Source organism: Canis lupus, chromosome 4, assembly GCF_048164855.1.
Source record: "Canis lupus baileyi chromosome 4, mCanLup2.hap1, whole genome shotgun sequence".
NCBI classification, from domain to species: domain Eukaryota; kingdom Metazoa; phylum Chordata; class Mammalia; order Carnivora; family Canidae; genus Canis; species Canis lupus.
In genome coordinates this window covers 52,629,386-52,648,332 of record NC_132841.1, presented here as the reverse complement: position 1 = coordinate 52,648,332, position 18,947 = coordinate 52,629,386, and the positions used below count along the sequence as shown (strand labels likewise).

Here is an 18,947-nt window from a genome sequence, read left to right as displayed (position 1 = left end):
ATCGGAAGCCAAGTTACAAACCGGTAGCTTTCTTACATGAACACTGTTGATAAATTGTTTAAAGAACTCCCAAGAAAAAAGGGGACCTGAAATTTCCAGTGTCCTTTTCATAACCTAATTTTGTAATCTGATTTGTATTCGTAATTTTGTATCCTTTATCTTATAAAGAAATACTCATATTGTGTAAACCTCAGACCCCATAACCCTAGACCTGCCCCCAGTTCTGAGAGTAGGTCCTGTAAGGAGTTCAGAAAGCATGGATCAATGTGGTTTGGGCAATTAAGGTTACATTTTCTTTAGAAAGCTTGTCTTCACCTGGCCCTTAATAAAACCCAGGATCTGGTTAGGTAGAGAGAAGAGATAGATGATTATCAGCTAATAGAGTTTCAGGAAAATATTGGTGTACAAATAAGATTTTGAGAACTGATGTTTTTGGCAATGGACAAATATTTACTTTTTACTTTGTAAAATTGAGATATATGCGAAATGTAACATGCAGTAATCTTACATGAATCACTTGATGAATTTACTGTGCCTAAAACCATGGAACCACACCCAGATCAAGAGGTAAAATATTTTCAGCCCCTCAGAAATTTCCTGGCTTCTGGGTATAAAACCCATAATTCCCCCCATCAGATTTTTTAGAAAGGCAGGGTTGGATACCCTGGGAGTGCTAAATGGAGTATCAGGAGATCACCTTTCATGTTGACCTACTAGTGTTCCAAAAAAGGATCCAACCCTAAGGCTAGAGAGATATCTCCTCTCCTTTCTTCACCCCAAGTAAGTGGGAACATTCTGGCACCCTCATGCCAATGTCCAGCTCTATATGTGGGCAGCAGAAAGTGTTATCTATTACCTAATTGATGACTTGCCATTTCACCAGTACCTACAGATTCCCCCCATTTGGTCCCTCTGACTTTGGGCTAAGCAACTGCCTTTTACATGGGGTTCTTTGAAAAATCCTATCTGCCTCATTCAGTCTGTGAGGGGCGTCACATCAATTTCCAACATCTTTCTGTAAATTTGCTAATCAGTAGCTTTCTTCTTTGGCAGAAGAGGTGGGACGAGGCCAACAGGCAGGCTCCTGTTGAAAGGTGGATGAGAGCAAGAGGGAAGCGGGGTGGTGAGTACAGGTCGCAGAAGGCTTCATATCTGCCATACACGGAGCCTGACTGTGAGGCTGACCAGTTGAAGCTCCCTCCTGGAGGAGAAAAGGTAAAAAAGGAAATAAAATCCTTAGAGTACACTCCCTCACAGCCCCTCCTCTTTTGTCTCCTCTGTGTCACTAACCTCCAATGCCCTGCAGGAACCAATTACAGTATTCTAATGAGTGCAGTTTCCAATAACTGCATTTGGAAGGCATGTTACCCCTCATCCACATGCTGACCGCCACCACCTCATCTCAGATCACTTTTCCCAGCAAGGAAGCTGCCTGCCTGGTGTTTGCTAGACAGCCGGACACCTCCCTGTGGAGTCACCAGGGTCAGGGACCATAAGGACAGCTGTGCAAGTCCTCAGAGTTTGCAGAAAGCAAAGGACTGTGAGCCTTGCCGGCATGGGAATAAACCAGTCAGTTTTGTGGCTGTAGACAGACATGGTTCACCTGCTCGAAATAGTCTTTGGGGACCAAAATGAAAAGCCACTTTTTAAAAACGTTCCTATGCCCTGGATATGATTATAGAGTAGGGATAAAGTGTAATGGTTAAGGCATGGACATCAGGGTTAGAAAGATTTATCTGACACTAATGTCCCCATCATTTGTTAGCTGCATGACTTCAGGGAGGTTCCTTGATTTCTGAAATGAACCTCAGTTTTGCCACCTACGAAATGGGAATAATAGTCCCTAGGTTGCAGGGTGGTTGTAAATGTTTAAAGAATAGTGTATGCAAAGCTCTTAGCTTGCTGACAAAAATGGAGCTTGTTACTGTAATATAGCTTCGTCTAATAAAAATGGAAATAAATGTAAAGAACATGAATTCCTGTCACTCACTGGTGAAGCCCTGCCACCTCTCCTGGTTCTATCCTTGTTTCAGATCTCTGCCTGGGTCTGATCCCAGTAATGCTCCCAGCACTAGGGGGATGCCTCTGTTCTGAGTAGCTGCTACAAAGCATCTGATACATCTCCATGGACTCAGCAAACTCTCCCAGGTATTTCAACTGAGAAAAGGAGAGTTGTATTCATGACGTACATGTGTATGTGCATATGCAGGTATGAACTTGAATAAACAGGTGCTGGCTATGATTCTCTCAGGTGAGGAATGGGCATAATGGGAGTGAAGCAGGAAGAGAGATAATTTCACATTTTACTCTGACTACTCCTGGTTATCAAAATCTTTTAAAATTGGGTATGTTTGAGCTTTTCTTGTGTAATAAAAACAGAAGTGCTACAGATGTATTTGGGTGATCAAAAGTTAAATGTCACGCTGTTGCCCTTGTTTGGGGTCCTCATGGTTGCCCACACCCTGCAGGGCCTCCCCAGTGTGCCATTCCTCACCCAGCTCTTCAGAGCAAAATAGCCACTCTTCACCACTCTACCACATGTTCCAACTCCCCACTTGCCTGTTCACAAGACACTATGTCACTTAAGCATAAGTGCCCCCCACCCATTGAAGATAAGGATTTTGGAGTTATGTAATCCTTTAAAGCATTTTCCCAAAAGTAAGAGAGAGAAAGAGATTGTCTCCAAATTGTTTATAAAGAAAATCCAGGTTTACAAATAGATAATTTGGAAAAGTGACTATTGCCTTTGTATGTGCTGTTGACAATATATCAAAACATTTTAATAACTCGCCTCCCTTGTCCACTGGACATGTCTGCTTCCTTCTAATAGCCACAGAAAAGAGAGCAAGAGCCAGTGATGACCAGTGCTGGCAATTAAAGATCAATACCAAATGCAGATAGACCTCCTCCAGTGCCAAGCAAGTCAGTCAGAACCAGCAGCAGGTCTGCAGGAATCTGAAGGGAGCTTCCTCTGCGCTGTGCTTTTTGCAGTTTGCAATAAGTAGAGAAATCGGCATCTATCTTAGGGAGCTTGTGTTCGTCTGGCCCCCTAAGTATGTCAAAGACCCCAAGCCTCTTAACACGCTTGTTGTCTGCAGGGAAGAGAAGGCCAAATCCACAGAGCCGTGGTGTGTGGCATAGGGAGGTGCTGGGGTGAGGAGCAGAACTAAGGTAAGGAGGAGGTGATAGGCTTTGTTTGGTGCCTGAGCCTGCCGAGGGTCGAACAGAGGACCACCCATCCCTTCCCCACCCTTCTGTGGCCTGACTTTCCTGACCTAGCAACTCTGCACAGGCTGTTCCCTAGAAATCAAACACTCTTCCCCCAATTCATTGCCTCACCGACTTTTTTTTTTTTTTTTGCCTCACCAATTCTTGCTCTCCCTTCAGGTTTCAGCTCCTAAGACCCCCGCTCAGGAGTGTCATCCTCGACCTACCTAAAGGTACACCCATTATAAATTGCTCCCTTGTCATTTTCTCATAAACCTAAGTTATGGCGCTTATTGCTCACACTTTGTAATCACATTAATTCGTTTGTTGACTTTATGCAATGTCTGTCTTCCCAGGATTATTATTATGCCTTTTGAGTGTAGGACTCTTGTTTTATCTTCCTGCTCAGAGCTTAACACAGGATCTAGAGAATAGTAGGTGCTCAATAAATATTTGTTGGATAAAATGATAAATTTGAAAATTGTACCTATAATTTGTACAGGTATCCTCTAACAAATCCTTATGCTTATAAGCCTTTCCTTCCTCTGTTCCATCTCCCTGAAGCTCCTCTTCTCCTTTTATCCAAATCATCTTCAACTTCAAGATCCAATAACAGTGACAGGGATAATGACAATATTAAATGACTTCTGGACCCTGTACTGGCAATCACATATATATGTAATCTATCTTCATAACTCTGTTCTTATTGTCAAACATCAAAGGGCAGACACTCAAAGATCCTCCAGGAATGTGAGATTCAGCAATCGGCATCTCAGGGCCCCAGGTCTGCCGGAGAATTGAAACAGTGAGGACAGTGGCCAGGTTCTTTGTGATTTGCACGTGGTGTCTCTTTAATGTGCCTGTATTTTAAGCTGAAGGGCAGTGGCTGCGGCTTCCTTGCTTTTGTAATTCTCTCCAGCACTCTGGGACTCCTGGCCTCTGCTGAGGAGGGAAGAGCAGAGAGAGATTCGTTATTGCTTTTCTGATGCTTTCGGTTACTCGGTCCTTGGGGGGTTAGAGGTAGGATAGAAGCCTGGAACATGTGGTAGCCCTAGCCTGTTAAAATATAAGGTGTGTGATGGAGAAAGGAGGATGATCTGAGGCAGTGGGGGTAACTGTTTCCACCCCCAATTCCCCCCACCTCTATGTTCAGCACAAGATCCCAGAGTACAGAGCTGAAAGGTGACGGTATCTTCAGAGACCTGGTCTGCTGTGCACAAGCCACTCCAGCCATGAGCTCAGGCTCTACCCTGACAAGCCTGTTTCCTCATCTCCAAAATGCACCTGAGAGGAACTCACATCCCATAAGGTTTTGTGAGGATTCCACGAAATAATGTGTGTGTGAAGCCTTCACATAGTGCCTGGTACGACAATGCATTTTCAGTCGGCACCGATTATTATTTGTATTATTTATCTACTGTGTGCCCAAGATCAGACATCGGTCTATATTCAAACCTAGATCTTCCTGATTCCTCGCTGTGTTCTTTTTGCATCAGCCCAGATCAATTTCAGGACGGTTTGCCAGCACTGTGAACAGAGGTTGGGGGGGGGGGGTGGGGAGGGAAGATTAATTAAGAAAGAGTTGTAAAAAAAAAAAATTCACTGAATATCGGATGGATGTAATATTAACATACGTAATTACTTCTCAACTTCAGAAGCTATAATATCAAAGATAAAAATCATGTCAGCTTCAATCTTTTTCTCATTGTAGATTCAGACCATTACATTAATGACTAACTTTCTGAGCTGTATAATTTTCTCTTGGAAAGATACCTTTTTTTTTTTTTTTCCCAGAGCAAAGCACAGAAGCTCCTTCCCAGGCACACCCTGGACTTGAGGGAGGAAGGGGGAACCTCCTGGTGGAGGCCACTCCCCTCCTACTGCCTGATTCTAGGGGGTGCACTCCCTTTGTGAGGAAACAAAGGCAATTAATCACACAGGCTGCCAAGTCTTGCCTTTGGCTGGCTGTGGAATTGGCTCCCAGGACCTCACCGGGGGCTGGGAGCCCCAGTGAGTGACTCCATGGCATGCATGTGCTTCAGGAGCGCTCCAGTAATTGCCAGCCTCTGGGCGTCGTCTTGTTCCTACAGAACAGGTCCCCAAGTATCTTGAAACTAGGCCTTTGTTCATTTTAAACAGAGGCCCTCACTCCCGCCTCTCTCCGCTTGGCCCTCTGGTCTGAACCTTCCATCTGAGTGACAAGGAACAGGGTGTGTGGGAACCACAGTTTGTAACCCTCTCCTTGGAACTAAGTCAGTGCCTCCCCCTGTGAAGGAAGGCAGGAGACACGTCCTGGGGATTTAGGCCATATCGGATGCAAGCATAGCATCCTCCTGGATCCTACCCCCTTTCCAGGATCTCAGGATAGAGCTGGGACAGGAGGAGGACCCCATTTCTCAGACGTGATGTTCAGGAGCCTGCACAATGTCAAAATTGCTGCAAAATGGAACCAGAAGTTCAATGTTCTCCTTTTGCAGCTCTCTGAAACAATAAACAGAATGGGAGGAAAAGAAAGGTAGTTTGGTTTTTTTCCCCTTTTTTCCCTCTTTTTCTTTGCATTAGGTGCCCATCCTTTCTTCAAAGCCTTCTCCCTACTTCCTATCCCCTTTTGTTAAATGTCCGATTTTGTCACCCTAACTGCTCAGAGCGCCCCCTTCCCGCTAAGCATCTTTTCTCTGGACCTCTTTCCTCTCCCTATTCCTACAAGCGTTTTACCTGTCCTCTGGTTCTTTCCTTCTGTTGGCTCTGACTCAGCAAAGTAATTATAGAAACATAATTTTCTTCTTGTTGATCTATTGCCCCATCACATGAAAATGCCAATAAGTTTAAGATGGGCTGACTTGTTGTGGAGGCTGCATAAAATAAAGTCCACAAAAGATTGGCAGTCTTTTTGGGAAGCAGCTGAAACTAAGGTTTCGAGAGCAGTCTTAGTGATTCCCACCTGGGAGAAGTATGCCCTGAATCCTGAGGAGTTCTGCATAGAGAAAATAAACAGTCCTCTCCCCTCAACCCCCTCTCAAATTAAGGGACTTGGGGCAAGTGTTAAAATGAAGATCCAAGTACCATATAACCAAACATTTCAGTTATAATCCAGCTAACTATTGAATAAAATACTTTCCCCTCATAATTCGACATATGTTTCTTTATAACATCTTATGTTCTAGTTTAGAATTCTTGGACTCCTTGTAGTTAGCACCAAACCATGGAAAGGCAAGACCTGACTCCTGGTGCCTGGTTTCCCATCCCCCTCTCTTGTCTTCACACACCCAATGCTGTTCCACATTGTGGGTGCCTCATATCCACCATAGATACCCTAGTCTGAGTCATTACCCCAACAGCTGCTCCTGCTTAGGCCTCATGATGCCTACGTCTGTACATCTGCTCCCACAAGAGAACTGGCTAGAACAAGCTTATTCAAGTCCTGAAGGTGGGTTCAGAGTCATTTGGACAGACAATTCCAACGTCCTTGGTACCCAAAATGTGGTCTAGAAGGAGACATGACATAAGCTTTGGATGGATACATTCCTGTGGCCCTGTGGACAAGGTCCAGGGGCACCTTCTAAAGCTCAAGGCAGGATTCTTCTTATCCGCATCTTAGGACAGCACTAACCTAAAGGGCAGATATTTCCTGTTCCATAATGTACTTGAAATGGAGCTGCTTCTCATATGGGCATCTCTAAGTAGGATGCTCTAAGTTGTTTAACTTCAGAAATGGTTGCTTTTACAACAGCTAATGAGGCAAATGAGTTCACATTAAGATAGGTGATTACTCCTGAATAGCACTGGCCAACACATGGTAAGAATTTAAAAACTACATTATGTGTGAATAAATGCGTGGCCTACTGAAATTTCACAAAGGGTTTCGTATATGAAAAGAGTGACCAACAGTAGAAATTTCAGGTACTAATGGCAGATGAGAAAAATGTGGTTTACTTCAAAACTTGAAGAAAAACTTGCTTATTAGAGGTGACCCCCACTATCAGAGCTGAAAGTAGAACTTGGTTCTTCCCATAAGGCATGTGTGGCTACACCCAGAGCCCGGAAAGTATATGCATGATGCTACTGAATCAAATATTGTTAAAGCAAGATTTCTCCATCTATCATCACTATTGACTTTCAAGGTAGGATCATTCTTTGTCATTGGGGGGACAGTCCTGCACATCGTAGGATGTTTAGAAGCCTCCTGGGCTTTTACCCACTTGATGCTCATAACATTGCCTCTCAGTTGTAACAACCAAAAGTGTCTTCAGTCATTGATACTTGTTCTCTGAAGGGGCAAATCCGCTCCCCACCCCGCCCCCATTAAGAGCAACTTTTCTTAAAGGAACTGATTCTAGATAGAGCAGCAGCATCTGCACCCAGCCAGAGTGGACACAAAGTAGAACTCACAGCACCCAGATTTATTGTCAGAGAAAAACAAGAGTCTGAGAAAGCCAAAATAATGTTGCAACTTGCTTTGATTCATCAGTCTTTAAGATCATATAGCAAATGGAGATTTTAAGCTGAAAAATGAAAACAGAGAGTAATAATGTTTAAATCTCTTACAGCAAAAGCTTTAGTAATTTCTGTTGTTTTTTTAGTGCTAGGGAATGAGCCAGAGTGGATGTGTGAAAACCCCAAGCCTAGAGTGAGATAAACATAGGACCAGAAGGCATATGCCAAAAGCAAGTCTGCCCTGGCCTCATATAAGCTCTATTGGGAGATTCAGGAAAGGCTTCTGTGGTCCAGTGAGAGCCCCTCATCTCCACGGTCCATTCTCCAGGCCTTTTTCCTACTGCTGATCCTCCTGTCTCTACTAGTTCCTATGTCAAAACAGAATGTTGTGGCTTAGTGACTTAGTGGTATGCACATGTGTGCCCGTCATGACTTACTGAAACCAGAACTTCATGAAGTTTCAGGCTGCATGGCTCTTCATGTTATTTCAGGTCCAAGAAACCCCCAGGATGCAATTAGCCATATTACTTGTGTTACAAGAACAAAAATTATTTATGCATGAGACACAATTTTGCCTTTTCCCCAATTTTTCTGAGCAGGAAAGGATTATTTATTGCCAAGTTAGCATCCAGAATCTTTTTCTGTTGTCGAGAATCTAGTTAGTAAAATTAAAGAAAGAACTAATTTAAACTATATCATAAAGAGCAAGAGTCAGTAGGGGATAGAAAAGCCACATTTTCTGTGTATCTGAAAGAATGTTTAGAAAAGAAAAAGAGGGAGAGAAGGACTTGGGGGAATAGTTGTCATACATGTGTGCTATTATTACTGGTCAAAATATTTTTAACTTGAAAAATATTTTTTATTTAAAATTTTTCTTTTTCTTTTAATTTAGGTTTTAATTTTAAAAGTATTGGCAGAGGTTTCATCACATATTCAGACCTTTTGGAGTAAATAATAGAGGTTCTTTAAAGCTTTTGATACAAAATTGAGTTTTTAAAAAATTTGAATAATACAATGCCAACTCTGAGCTGTGTGGGCTCAGGGCTAATTCATGGGCTCAACTTGGAAGTGATTGATTGTAGTAACTTCCCTGTTAGACTAATCTTCACCTACTGTGAGGCCATTATTTTATGTCTAGTTTATCTCTTAATTTAGTTCTTTGGACAAGAGGGCTAAGGAAAGATTTGTCAGTTAATATGCAATCCACAATATCATTCATTATATACAAATTCATTCAATACAAATTCACTGAACTGACTATCATGTGACGGGACTGTGTGAGATTCAGTGACACAGAAAGAGGCAGACAGAGCCCCTACTCTCAAAGAGCTTACAGTCTTGTCTATAAATAATTTGTTGTGAACACATATAGCAACCCACGCTTATGCTAAATGTGTATTGTCAAATAAACCTGGTATTTTCATAACAACAGAACTTACTCCGAAATTGTCCGTAGCCTTCTGTAGTAGAATCATTCAGATGTGTAGAATTTTCCAACTGAATTAGATTGGTGTATATAATGTGAGTAACTTTGTTAGAACTACTCAAGTCCTCACAGTTTTTGGACATCTCTAAAATAACAGGATTCAGAAAGATGTTTATTACATGTTTATTACATTTTGTACTTTCCTTGCTAAATCTGATATGGCTCCAGCAATGAACAACACATCTTTCTAACCTAATGACTCAGACTCAGAATCAACACAATTTCAGGAGCTGGACAGGCAGATGAGAAAATACCTCACCCTGATGCATGCCCTCCATTGTGTTTCCCCCTGATGCCGCATCAAACTCAAAGGCTTTTACTGATCCTTAAACCAACTATTGGAAGGAGCCTTCTGTCTATTTTCCCCTCCGGGTCTAGGGACACGTTATATTCCATTAGCAGCCTCTCTGATTTTTCATCTAAAGCCCTTCCCTTGCCTTGGATATTGACTAACATTTTCCACTGGTCAGAAACTTTGTTTATACAGCTGATCAAGTTAACGGTTCATCTCCTCTGCTCTGTAAGCACTCCAACTCTACCATCATCATAACTAGGATTGGTTATTTTACTTGGCAGAGTTATTTCAGTAATACAAGATAACCAAATTGGATTGGTGATCGATCGGTTTGTTCAGCACTCATTCCAGTAAATAAAAACCAACCAGGCTCCAAATGGTTGAATTGCTATTGCAGTAGAGACATAATGTGAATCAAAGCTTGGAGACCTCAGGGAATTTCATAAAATCCAACCCTGCAACCAGATGATTGTCCTGTAATACCTACTGTATACACAAGACCCATACATTTCAGTCTCTCTTGGTGGCAATAGCTAGTTTTCTGTGGTACATGGATGAGAAATACAACCATTTGTGAAAGTTGCCTTTGGAAACCACTAGACTCAGGGAAGAGTCCAGAGGCCTGAATGCTGCTGCTCCAAATAGTTAATAGGTGCTCATTTTTCTATTTCCATTTCTGTGTAAAATGCTGATATGAGAAGAATTTGGAGGCCTGTCATAACTTTTGCATTGATGAACACAGAAGGTTGAGTGTTGAGTCAATAAGTGAGTTTGTTTTTAAATATCTTTTGTTTGAGGGGAAAAGGTGACTTAAAAAAAACTTGATAGAAGCCTCACGATTCATTATAAAAGATATAATGGAGAATTTATCAATAACCTTCAAAATGTATTTTTCAAAAAACAAACCAATTTCTAGAGAGGGCTTTGCCATGGACTTGCTATGTGAATCTGAAAATATCTTGTTTTGTGCTTTTGTTTCCAATAGAATAAAAGTCATAATTATGGCTCTGTCTACATCACCTGAGTTGTCATTAAAACCAAATAGAACATTGTATGTCGAAGCACTTTCTGAAGCCTAAAAAAGGTGTTTAAGTTTTTTTTTTTAATTTTATTTATTTATGATAGTCACACAGAGAGAGAGAGAGGCAGAGGGAGAAGCAGGCTCCATGCACCGGGAGCCCGACGTGGGATTCAATCCCGGGTCTCCAGGATCACGCCCTGAGCCAAAGGCAAGCACTAAACCGCTGCACCACCCAGGGATCCCCTAAAAAAGGTGTTTAAAAGCATTCAGACCGCTAACAAGGTTCCCAAATTGTGGGGTGTGTAGCTGATGAGATGAGAGGCATGCCTAGTGTCCTGGGGTTCACTTTAGGAAGTAGACAGTAAGGGATGTTGAACAACATAGTAAGATGGTTCATCCTTTTTCCTTTCGCAGTCACTCTTTCTGATTCCTACACGAAGCAAGTCTTAGGTGCTAGCCTGCCTCAGAGTTTCTTTAACACTTGCTAATCTCCCTTAAAGAGAGAGCTCAGGCATGGAGCTTTGAGCAGGCAAATGTATTTAGCTAGATTTTAATAGCGTGGTTTAGTTTTCCTTGCTCGTATGTTTTTGTGGTAAACTCCTTAATGGCAAGTGGTAATGTTTTTCCATTAGTAGCAGTAATATAAAGTTTTATTTCTATGCAACTTTATCTAAGTGAGGGAAAAGGAAGCATTTTAAAGAAAAATATTAAGTAAATAATAGTCAAGTGATACACAAATTTGACAAAAATCACAAAAATGAGATGAACATGTTTGAAATTTGGGAATGTATGCACTAGCAAATTTGATGCATAAGCTAAGACCTAATGTTTTTGTCTTCGAGATAGTTAACACTTTTTAAGTTGCTATGGCTCATCCCTCCACCACCCTTGAACAATCCTTACCAAAAAAACACTGGGGAAAAAAGGGAAAGAAATTGGAACTTTCAGCTGCCATTTTAACTTCCACTGATAAGCCCTTCCATTGAGAGAATCCAGGCACTGCAAACACGCTTCCATCTTCTGAACTTCTCAACATTAAAAATTGGCCGTGTTGACTGTGCTAAATAGACAGTCCCCTCCCCAAGAGTCCAGTTTATCTCATTAACCTTGGAGAGGGAGCCAGGCACACAGTGATTGACCTGGCACACTCGGACACACATATGCAGTATATCAATCTCATTCAGAATGGGCTTCAACACTTTGATGAAATACATCTTGCTCCATCCTCCAGAGACCATATGAATCCACAAACAATTGCAATTTTGAAGAAATCGTGGGTAACCTAATTCCTGTTTCAGAATGTTTTCTCACTGTTTGCTTCTCTCTCTCTCTTTCTTGATTAGGAAGGGAGTGGAAAAATCTTCAAATGGTTGTGTCAGAACAAGAAGGGCATTCTCTGCCATGAAAAATTTGTTGGTGGGTTTTAAAGATGCTATTTCTAAAAATTTATGGATGAGCTCAATTTAGAAAAAGTGGGGAAAGCACATGATGACATTCAGTCAGCTTGGGAGCCTATTTTTTTCCGTATAATGTTGTGATGAATAAAATCCCAAAGTAATGATTTCCACTTGTTAATAAATAATTCTTGCTTGAAGTGAGGAAGTCTTGAAGGAAAAGAAATAATAATAAAAACATCACTAGGATCATCTTCACTCCTTTCAAATATGTTCAACTCCAACCCTAGAAAAGTAACTGAACCCCTATCCCAATATCTAATGCTGCTTCTCCTGTAAGTTTTTTTTTAATTGATATATCTTTATTCCTCCAGTCCTGGAGTCTATGTTTATATAATTATTGTCACGACTGTAGATATTTGATACTTTCATAACATATTATTGCACTTTAAGGAAAACACACCCTTCTGTACTATTCTTCCTGCCTGCCTGGGTGTAGAGCTCCTCTTTAGAGCAGATGTTCTTGGCTGTTACGAAAGGGCTTTAGAATGCTGGATTCAGATGAAGCTTGGAGGCGAGCACCAATTATGTCATATGGTGTCAGTGCCCAAGTTACAACACTAGTATAACCAGCTTTTTTATTATTTTTAATTTTTTTGTTTTTAATTATCCCCATGTATACTTTAGGGCTCTCATTATGGAAAGCCAGGATTAGAATTACTATTATGTTTTTTGCCTAAACAGGACAGAGAATTTCTTTCATAGTCTGATTTCAGCAGTATTGGAAATGTCTTAAAATGAACAAAACCAAAAGCCTCTCTTACTGCCTGGTCACTGATGACTAAAAGTGCTTTCTTTTTAATGTCTGGCATACCATAGATTTCCAGTAAATTTGTATTGAATGAATTAATTGGATAAATAAACTAACACTACTTTTATTCAGTTCAATAATAGCCTTCCCAACATCTCCCATTCTGATTTTGGAACACTCATATTCATGTTACCTGAAAAAAAAAAGAAAGAAAGCAACAGTGGCTCATGCATAGGAGGGCCATTTAATATTTGAACAGCTCGGACAGTGCTCTTCCCACATTATTATTATCATGAGTTTACCTTACACAGAGATAATGGAAATAAATTTGTTGAGATTTTTTTCAGAGATTTTTTTTTTCATTATTTGTTTGACTAGAACAGAAGTCAGCCAACTATGGACCCACATGTCAGAATCAGCCTGTTCTATATTTTTGTAAATAAAGTTTTATTGGAACACAACCATGGCTATTAATTTATGTACCATCTAAGACAGCTCTGTCCCCACAATAACAACCAGATAGGCTGCCATGCCTAAAATAATCACTATCTGGCATTTTATGGTAAAAAATTGCCAACCCTTAGATTAGAGTAAAGGATATTTTAGGAGCAGAGAGGAGTCAGAACAGTATTACATTCCTCAAATTCTACTGAAATGCTTGTTAATTCAAGATTTGGCTTTCTATGGGCTCAAAGATACATGGGCTTGCCTTTTTTAAAAAAAGATTTATTTATTTATTTTTAGAGAGAGAGATTGCAAGAGTGTGGGAAGGGTAAAGGGGGAGAGGAGAGAGAGACAATCCCAAGCAGACTCCCCACCGAGCTTGGAGCCTGACGCAGGACACCATCCCATCACCCCTGAGATCATGACCTGAGCCAAAATCACAAGTTGGACACAACCCAAGGAGTCACCCAGACACCTCTGGATTTGCCTTTATAAAAGTCATGATACAGCATGGAAGGAAATCTATCGGTTCATTAATATTGCTTTTATTCTCACTTTTAATAGTAATGATAATTGTAACAAATGCTGCCCTTTTTTGTAGAGTAAGAGGATTGGTAAGGTAAAATTTGTATTCATACAAATCAGCTGCAATCTTTTGCATCAAGATTAGACCACATGTATGAATGTCACAAAGTAAGTCAATGTGTACTGTGTATGTTCATTTCTCCAAGTGGTTCGTTTTGAATAACAGTATCAATGAATCTAAGAGAGATTCAGAAATCCTCTTGTTTCCTGGAGATCAGTACTACTACACCTGCTTAAGCACTACAGCATTTCCTGATAGGAGTAGCAAAATTTGGTACCCCAACCATGTGAATGCTCCTGTCAGAGACCTGGGTGTTTACTTGCAGCCTGTAGGGCAAGGTGGAAGAAGGCTCTCCTATTCAAAAAACAAGTCATATGACAAAGGAAAATGCATTTGGTCTTCTCCACTAACTTCCCAGTCAAGCTCCTTGGCCTATTTGTTTCCATTCATCACTCACCTTATGTGAAGGCTCAGGGCTAGTGAGCTTATATCCACAAGGCAGCATTTTGAACCTTGCTGGATGCAAGAGAAAGGCCAGGGCACAGCATGGGAGAGAGAAGAAAGGAGTTTGGTCAAAGTAGCCAGTCACCTCACTTGAAAAAAGAGAGTAATAATTAATTACCACTTTATTTGTGCCTATTATATGCCAAGCTCTGAGCTAATTAAACCTGCCCCATAACTAATGGCAGCTAATTGAGTCCTGCCCACAATCCATTATACAGTTGTAAACCAATCCAGAATATGGTTATCCACATTTAAAGATGAGGAAACTGAGGCTCAGAGAGGTTAAGTAATTAGCTCAAGGTCACACAGCTGGTAAGTGGCAGAGCAAGGATTAGGTTCCAAAGATCTTGTTCTTTAAAATGCTAAGTGAGGGACTTTTTGCAGAGGATTGGGTTTCATGAGTGGGTGATGTCATTCCACCCCTGACCTGGAGTTGTTCAATATAAAAACCACCTCTTCAAGGAAGTTATACTAGACGACCTCAAGCAGAAAGAATTTTTGCTGTATTAAGTCTAGGAACATTCTCCCCATCCATCTGATTTGGCTTTCCCCAGAAACCCGGGTCACCCTCTGGTGTATAATGATGCTTTCCCACTGAGAGTCAGATGTGCATCCTAACATGAGAAGCACAGACTGGAGTGCCCTGCTTTTTGACTAGGCAAGTACCAGGTCAGATGGGGATGTTCAGCAATTCCCAGCTTTTCAGGGCACAGAGCAACAGCCCTAGAGTGCCTGGCTCACATGCAAGACTTCCTGAGCTTCTCAAAAAGTCTCTCTCTGAAAACCTATGGGTCTGCTCCTCCTGCCAACCTGTAGGGAATGCTGGCAAAGCATCTACATGGCAGAAAAAAAAAAAAAGGAATTAGAATAAGAAATGGTACAGGATAGAGTGGAAACACAGACACGCACCACATGCTATTAGATGGAGCCGGGGGCTCTCCTGGAGCACCGGCCTAAGAGCATGTGTTCAGAAAGACTGGGCGGTGCTCACCATCGCAGTGTCCCAGAGAAGTTGTGGGCTGCGGCTCATTCCTTAAACTCCGTGTTTGACTCCCGACTCTTGCCTGTGTCCTCGGCCTCAGGAAAGCTGCCATTTTCGGAGGAACAAGCCAGAATCTTTAGGGGCTCCTGGAAGAAATGATAAGGCAAACTTGGGGAGAAGAGTCCTGTGAAAGGCCTCTGATCACCAGGATTGACAAACTTTTCCCAGAAGGAAGAAATAGATACAGGCAGTCCCTCAAAATAATCATTAGCATTATTGCAATGCACAGTGATTCTTATTAGCCACGATGAGCTGGCATTTAAAGATTACTCTGTACCAGGCAGTGTGCTCTGTGCCTTCCGTGCATTATCTCTTTAAATCTTCCCAATGACCCTAAAAGGCAAATGCTATTATATGCTCATTTTGGAAAGAATTATTGAGATATGGGGCTGCCCTGGACAACCCAGTAGTCACCAGCCACATGTGGCTTTTCAGCAGTTGAGATGTGCTGTAAATGTAATGTACACACAGACTTCAAAGTGCAAAAAGATAAAAGACAAAAAAGTAAAATTTCACACTAATGATTTTTAATTAATTACTTATGGAAGGAATAGTTTAAATGGCCAAACAAAATGTATTATTAAAATTTACTTTTTTAGAAACTTTTTCTAATGTGGCTACTAGAAAATTTTAAATGATATAAGTGCCCCACAAATATGACTCACACTCTATTTCTAATGGGCAGCTGTAGTCTAGAGCAGAGGTCACCAGACAATGGCCCTCAGGCCAAATGTGACCCATAGCCTGGTTTTGTATCGTATATAAGCTGAGAATGATAGAATGATTTTTACATTTTTAAATTAGTTATAAAGTTAAAACAGTATATGACAGAAACTACCTTTGGCTTGCAAAGCTTTAAGTATTTATTCTTAGCACTTTACAGAAAAAGACTGCTGACCCCTGGTCTAGATGACTAAGCAACAGCAGGCCTCAAGGACCACAGGCTCCAAAATCTGTGCTTCATCCACTCCGGATAGCAGCTTTTACAAGATGCCAGATATTGCATGGAATCTTTAGACAGCATACCTTGTTCAATGAGAAGATTAAATAATATTAATTAATAATGCTATAATATTTCATAACATTAGCAATATTATTGTATCCATTTTACAGATGAGCAAGCCAAGGCTTATAGAGATTCAATAACTTGTCTTAATCACACAGCTAATAATTGATGGGACCAGGATATGAACCTTCCTGAAAGGTATACCTGTAGGCCCCTTGATATCTTGCCACTGAATTGCTGTTTAGTTGGGGCCAGCCTCTTCATTGGTTAGTCCTGAGTTATCTAGTCCTGGAGAATCTGTCTCAGGGTGGTTCGTCTTCACTTGCATAAGCCAGTCCAGGGACCAGTATACAACTGCCAACTGGGAAAATTTGGCCCTAATGGTTTTTGTTGTTGTTTAATAAAGTTTCATTAGGACAACACAACCCTGCCCTTTTGTTTGTGTATTATCTATGAGTAGTTTTGTGCTGCAATAGCAGAGTTCAGTAATTGCAACAGACCATGCATCCCACAAAGCCAAAAACATTGACTACCTGGACCTTTACAAAGGAAGTTCATTGACCCCACCCCCCACCCCACAATCTAACTCAAATAGAACAAGCCTCGCATGAACATCGAGTGGGGGAGAGAGTACTGTGAGTGATGACTGGGGGAGGAGGGTCAGGAGTGTTCTCCTCTCCTTCTCCTCGTCCAGACCCTGCCCTGTCGGTGCACCCAGATGCTCACACCCCTGAGATACTGCATCCTCTCTCGTTGCTGATGGCAGGATTTTCCCATATGCTTTCTGCGCTTCCTTCCCCAAAATGTACTTGACCAGAAATATGTTGATTACATTTCACTTAAACATAGGGAATTTAAAATTAGAGGAAAACATGCTTGGCAAAATCTAAAATACTTTGCAAACCATCTGGGATGTTCTTGTTTGTTCTGGAGTTGAGTGCCACTGTCCTCCACGAAGAAACGATTTTCACAAAACCCTCATTCGTTTCAGGACAATGGGATTCTTCACACTTAAGTAAAACCAACAAGAGTGTGCAGTACTGGTCTCACTATGGCTTTGGAAAGGAGTTGGCAACCAACTGGATGCGAAACAAAGGTAGCAATTCAAGAACATTCTGGGGAGAGCCAAGGCAAGAATGATTGTGTGAGTCTGCCATGTGCCATTTCCAAACTATATAATGGTTGAGTAATATATAACTATTACTGAGCATTTCCTATGTTCCAGGCACTTTTGTAAGTACCTTCCACCCTTTACCTCCTCCCACCAACCACAGATGGTCCTATTATTGTGCCCATTTCAATTTTAGGAAACTCAGAATTAGGCAGCTCCAATAGTTTTCCCCACGTCCACACAGCTAGTAAGTGGCAGAGGACCTAAACTCAGAGTTAGGACTAGCTCACTCCAAGGCCTGGCCCCTTACCATTATCGTACACCTGGCTGCCTATAAGGTCCATTAGCTGGGTCCCCCAGGCCTTGTGACCCACAGCAAGTGCTGGGCACATGGTAAGCACTCAGTACTCATTTCTTCACTTGCATATTCAGAAATATGTATTTAAATCTACTTTATGCCAGACATCGTGATAAGTGATAGGTATTTAATGGTGATCTAAGAAAGATAGATTTAAAGAAAAAATTTTAATTGAGCAAACAGGTATTGTAGAGTTTTGCACCAGCTATCTCTCTATTTAGAGGATTCTGAATGCATGGAAGTTTTGCCAATTTTATTTCCTTTGCTTATCCATTCCATCTTACTTGGAGGACAATTTATGTTTCTGTCTTATTTCTCCATCCCTCTTGCTCTATCCCTTCCTTCCCTTTCCAAAAATCCCAGCCCTCAAACAGTGTACATATTATGAAAAAGATTTCTTAAACCACAGGGGTGATGTAACTCCAGGCCTGTTTTTTCTCTGTCACACACACAAAATATTGGATATGAGTGAGATTTTTAAAAATTGGTTTTCAAATGTGATGAAAAGAGTGTCCTTTTCACCAGAACAAAACAACCCCTAACACTGAAGCCTCCTTCCTGATATGGTTGACTTCCAAAGATGAGGAAATCTTTGCATTGGGCCATAGCTTCCAACAAAGTGTGAGGGACACAGGGAAGTTATGGGTTGGATAGAGCTTCAATGTTTAGAATGAAGCTAGAGGCTCCCTTTGGGCTCCGGAGGCCTTGGTTAAAAATCATGGCCTGTATTTAGATGGGCAGTGGCCCAGAAGGTTCAATTGCAATCCAGCTGATATGACAGGGTTTTTGCCATGGAAAGTGTTCGCATTAGAGCGTTTCTCAGCGAGTCACTAGCCATCAATTACTTAAGAGTCAGAGCTTGGCGAGAGGCCCCCCGTTCCACAAAGTATGTCATTCTGTGTTCACAGAAATGGAGTTTACAGTCCTGCCGCTAAATTAAAACTGGTGCTTCCAAATTAAAAGCAGACAGGACAGATGTGCAGGGAAGAAACGGAGACTCACATCTTTTGTGAATCAGCTAATCATTGTGCCAGAACTTGAAATCAGCTTTTCCTGTAGAGGCCTCAACTGCACCACACCTATGTAAACCGCATTAAATGAGGTGGAATTAACATTTTACCAGATATTTCTTTCACTTGGCCATCTGGAGGAGGATAAAGAGCTCACTGAAGCCCTGAGTCCCAGGGACTCTGCAACGTGGGAACATTGGGTCAGCACCCAAGGGTGGCCACAGCTACCTGTCTCCCC

At 41.5% G+C, this 18,947-nt stretch overlaps 1 long non-coding RNA gene across 1 annotated transcript; it reads right to left on the bottom strand.

The window, feature by feature from the left end:
• Positions 1-275: 275 nt before the first annotated feature.
• Positions 276-4,736, bottom strand: LOC140632383 (uncharacterized). The gene is made up of 3 exons (XR_012029939.1): positions 4,663-4,736; positions 3,695-4,149; positions 276-1,201 (listed from the first exon to the last, which is right to left on the bottom strand). It is a non-coding gene; the product is annotated as an uncharacterized lncRNA (long non-coding RNA).
• Between the last annotated feature and the right edge of the window lie 14,211 nt (positions 4,737-18,947).